This window comes from Salvelinus namaycush, unplaced genomic scaffold, assembly GCF_016432855.1.
Source record: "Salvelinus namaycush isolate Seneca unplaced genomic scaffold, SaNama_1.0 Scaffold610, whole genome shotgun sequence".
Lineage (NCBI taxonomy): Eukaryota > Metazoa > Chordata > Actinopteri > Salmoniformes > Salmonidae > Salvelinus > Salvelinus namaycush.
The window spans coordinates 121,959-127,056 of NW_024061321.1; the positions used below are offsets into that span (position 1 = coordinate 121,959).

Here is a 5,098-nt window from a genome sequence, read left to right on the forward strand (position 1 = left end):
TTTAAAAATCTGAAATGGTGGCTTTATTCACAAGATCTGTATCTTTCATTAGGTGGCTTGGACTTGTGATTTAATGATATTTAGATGCTACTATTTAATTGTGACGCTATGCTAGCGATGCTAATCAGTGTGGGGGGGGTGGGGGGTGATCCCGGATCCGGGGTTGAGGCTCGTTAGAGGTTAAAACCCCCCTAGATACGTCACTTCTAAAAATAGCTCCCCTTGTCATATCTAATCTATTCATTTTAACATTAAAATCCCCAACTAAAATACAGTTACCCTTGCACCATTTCCCTAATTCTAAAAATAAATCCCTCCGCTCTATCTCATTATTCGGCGCATAAATATTTATAATCCTAAAAACCCTATTCATATATTCAAAGTCCAAAATTAAAATCCTCCCATTATTATCATTATATATCTTCTTCACATTTTCTACTACATCCTTCCTTAATAAAATTGCAACCCCACTTGAATTCCCTCTGCCATTGTTTACATAAATAAAATCCCTCCATATTTTTTTTACTTCTAAAACACATACATTATCCCAGTGCGTCTCTTGAATACATAAAATATCTGAATTCTTCATTTGTACTATTCTATTAAATTTTCCCATTGTTCTCAAACCATTTGCATTTATTGACATTATATTGACCATTCTAATAAATAAAAAAATAAATAAATATAATTTCATTATCCTCTACCTGTTATCCAGTTTCTTTCCTCTTCCACCCTTTCTCTCCTCCTTTTCCCGCCGCTTTCCTCTTCCTGTATCCTTCCCTCGTTCTTTCAATCTTTTCCCCATCATCCGTATCCGATATCTCCTCCAAGTCCATGTTATCCATCCAACTCACACTCTTGACATCCACTTCCGTTGTGCTCCCCGTGCTCATCTCCGTCTCTGGTATTGTCGTCGTTGTGCTCCCCGTGTTCATCTCCGTTTCTGTTATTGTCATCAAATCCCCAACCCCCTCCATTTCTTCACCCCCCGTGGTACTTGTTAGTGCTGTGCTTTCCCCCAAAACCTGTGAGTCCCCCGTGCTTCCCCCCAGTCTACTCCCCCCCTCCTCCTGAAAACTCCCTCTTCTTATTTCTGCGTCCATACTGCTCCCAATTTCATTCATCTTCTGGTCCTTCTCCCTTCTTCCTTCCTCCGTCTCTCCACCTTCTGCCACGTCCTCTCCTCCATCTTCTTCTCCTTCTTTCGACAATACACCTTCTTCCTCGAATAGTGTTTTACTCCCCTCTTCAACCCTAACCTCTCCACAGTTGCACTCCGCCAATCTCTTTCTGCATCCACCACAAAAATTCTTCTCTCCGACACATTCTCTCGCGTAGTGTCCTTGATTGCCACACTTGAAACACTTAAATTCCGGGCAGTCTTTAACTATGTGCCCGGGTTGAATACACAAACGACACACTCTGACCTGTTTGTCATGAATGACCCTAAAATATTCTGCTCCCTCCAACGTCTGAATTCTTGTAGAGTAAGGCAATGATGTCACTTTTTCTGTGAACTTGACTTTGCAAAAACGTGTCCCGTCAACCACCTCCGTTCCTGGCCAAACTCTCCTCCTTATCTCCGAGACGGCCGCCACTCCCCAGCTACTCAGCTTGCCCAGTATCACACCATCTTCTACGTATACTGGGAGATTCATAAAAGACACCACCAATTCCTTCACATTAATATCTCTCGCCAGAATCCTGGTGTCCTTTATCCGTATTCCATCCATTAAACGTTCTTTTCCTTTTTCGTTTCTCATCGTAACTTCATACTTCTTTTCTCCTTTCATTCGGCATCCCACCACCTCTCCACACACCTCCTTAATTGCTCGTAGTAGTTCCATTGTCGTCACTTTGTCTTCTCCTTCCAACTCAATTGCCACCGTGTATTCTTTGCCATATTTCATTCCTTCTTTATCTTCATTTTTCTTCCGTTGCGCCTTTTTGTTGTCTTTGTCCATTCCGTTTGTCTTTTCCATGTTGTCCGTCATAGTAAAAATGAATCCAAAAAAACTCTCCCCCAAGCAGCAAAACTGCAAGGGGGAAGACTAACCAAACTTAAACTATTCAACTGAAGAAAAAAATAAATTATATTGCGAAATCAACATACTTAACAAAAATAGCTCTCGAGCAAACACTCTCCAGCAAACACTCACTCACAGCTCAGACACTCGCACCTGTCGTCACTTCTCCAATCAGGAAAGGCGTATTCAGGCTGGTATGGCCGTAAGCAAATGACTAACTCTTGGTACACCATATAAAGTCAAAGTGAGTCTGATAAACAGACATTTTCACCAATTAGATAAGCAGCCTGAACTTTGGGTCACTCAGTAAGTGGAAGAAATTACATATACTGTAGCCATCACTTTTTAGCACAGATAGTTGGATGAAATACAAACCAACCTTGCTAACATTTCAAAGCGAGGGCACATATTTCAGCCTTGTGGGAAAAAACGGACAAATACAATGACTTCTGACAAATACATCATTAGCAACAGTTTCCCATGCAGCTATCCTACTAGCCAGAATAAATACACAAAATCTCTGAATGTTGAAAACCTATTGCATTGTTCTGTGTCAAGGAGGAGCGCATGTATGGACAATTTCATATTGTAAGCGCATGGGCGTATGACACATCATGACCATGGGGGTTAGAGCGGCTTCTCAACTATCTCTTGATTGAAGTACCAGCGTGGCATAAATACCATGCTGCATTTCGCAACATGATGTTTCCACAAAATGTCAACAATGTTTGGCTACAAACAAATGTTTCTACCTTTCAATTGGTCCACAAAGTGTCTTTCACAACTGACTTCAAAGATCTCCATAAGCACGGGCAATTGGCTCAAGTCATCCTCAAGCTTGCCGCCAAGCAACGGTTTGTCATTAAACAAGACATCAGGGGAGAGCGCGGACGCAGTCCCCCACTACCATAAATTATGCAATCGAGATTTCCACATTTGGGAAATTCACAGGGGTCAGCATAGCTGGCGTGCAATGGCTAAGCCTCGCCCTGGGTGAACCGCCTTTCTTGATCACGGTATCTCCCTTGCCAGGTAAGTATGAGTTATAGTCATCGGTGGAGGGCAAGTGTCTCCAGTGCCAACATTTTCGGCTAATGGTAACCACTTTGTGTTCCGATAATATCACATCACATCGACCTGCGTTAAATGCCGTTTAGGAATGCACTTGCAGACAGAGTGGTGAAAAAGTAGTTCATTTTGTTTACTAGATTATATCAGTGAACCACTAGATTCCCATCATGCAACACTGTAGAAAAATCACCAATGACTTTTTAATATCTTAACCTGTCTGATATCACAAATGTATGCGATATGACGAAATAAAATCACATTCAGACACACACACACACACACACACACACAGACAAATGCATGAAAGCAATTGATTTATTATCGATAACATCTCACATTCTCTTGTACTTTTGATTTACGCCGTAAAAGAAGGGTTGTAATTCCACCATGGAAAACACAGGGCCATCAGACACCAGTCCAGTTCCACTCCTCACCAGCATTATTTCCTTTGATCATTTGAACAGGGCGAGGGAGCACAAAGCACACACAAGCTGCATTCAGTAACAATATTCTTATTTGTCTTATGCATAAAAGGCAGTTGCTCCCTGACAACACAAGGAACTTTGATTGTATTAAAAGGGCAGGGGAGACTAGCCCATAGAAGCGGCATTTAGTCAATTCAGCATCAAATGCTTACTACAAGGCAGTGTTGCTGATGAAATAATGCCAGAGCACACCCTAGTGGACAAAATGCTTACAGCACCTGGTATTCCCAGGCAGTCTCCCATCCAAGTACTAACCAGGCCCAACCCTGCTTAGCTTCCGAGATCAGACGAGATCGGGCGTATCCAGGCTGGTATGGCCGTAAGCAAATGACTAACTCTTGGTACACCATATAAAGTCAAAGTGAGTCTGATAAACAGACATTTTCACCAATTAGATAAGCAGCCTGAACTTTGGGTCACTCAGTAAGTGGAAGAAATTACATATACTGTAGCCATCACTTTTTAGCACAGATAGTTGGATGAAATACAAACCAACCTTGCTAACATTTCAAAGCGAGGGCACATATTTCAGCCTTGTGGGAAAAAACGGACAAATACAATGACTTCTGACAAATACATCATTAGCAACAGTTTCCCATGCAGCTATCCTACTAGCCAGAATAAATACACAAAATCTCTGAATGTTGAAAACCTATTGCATTGTTCTGTGTCAAGGAGGAGCGCATGTATGGACAATTTCATATTGTAAGCGCATGGGCGTATGACACATCATGACCATGGGGGTTAGAGCGGCTTCTCAACTATCTCTTGATTGAAGTACCAGCGTGGCATAAATACCATGCTGCATTTCGCAACATGATGTTTCCACAAAATGTCAACAATGTTTGGCTACAAACAAATGTTTCTACCTTTCAATTGGTCCACAAAGTGTCTTTCACAACTGACTTCAAAGATCTCCATAAGCACGGGCAATTGGCTCAAGTCATCCTCAAGCTTGCCGCCAAGCAACGGTTTGTCATTAAACAAGACATCAGGGGAGAGCGCGGACGCAGTCCCCCACTACCATAAATTATGCAATCGAGATTTCCACATTTGGGAAATTCACAGGGGTCAGCATAGCTGGCGTGCAATGGCTAAGCCTCGCCCTGGGTGAACCGCCTTTCTTGATCACGGTATCTCCCTTGCCAGGTAAGTATGAGTTATAGTCATCGGTGGAGGGCAAGTGTCTCCAGTGCCAACATTTTCGGCTAATGGTAACCACTTTGTGTTCCGATAATATCACATCACATCGACCTGCGTTAAATGCCGTTTAGGAATGCACTTGCAGACAGAGTGGTGAAAAAGTAGTTCATTTTGTTTACTAGATTATATCAGTGAACCACTAGATTCCCATCATGCAACACTGTAGAAAAATCACCAATGACTTTTTAATATCTTAACCTGTCTGATATCACAAATGTATGCGATATGACGAAATAAAATCACATTCAGACACACACACACACACACACACACACAGACAAATGCATGAAAGCAATTGATTTATTATCGATA

General features: G+C 41.9%; 3 non-coding genes across 3 annotated transcripts; all 3 read right to left on the minus strand.

Annotated features, from left to right (window-relative positions):
- Positions 1–2,902: 2,902 nt before the first annotated feature.
- LOC120042084 lies at positions 2,903–3,067 on the minus strand. The gene has a single exon (XR_005476027.1). It is a non-coding gene; the product is annotated as a U1 spliceosomal RNA (small nuclear RNA).
- Positions 3,068–3,789: 722 nt separating this feature from the next.
- Positions 3,790–3,908, minus strand: LOC120042077. Its single transcript, XR_005476022.1, has one exon. It is a non-coding gene; the product is annotated as a 5S ribosomal RNA (ribosomal RNA).
- A 667-nt stretch (positions 3,909–4,575) lies between these two features.
- On the minus strand, positions 4,576–4,740 carry LOC120042085. Its single transcript, XR_005476028.1, has one exon. It is a non-coding gene; the product is annotated as a U1 spliceosomal RNA (small nuclear RNA).
- Between the last annotated feature and the right edge of the window lie 358 nt (positions 4,741–5,098).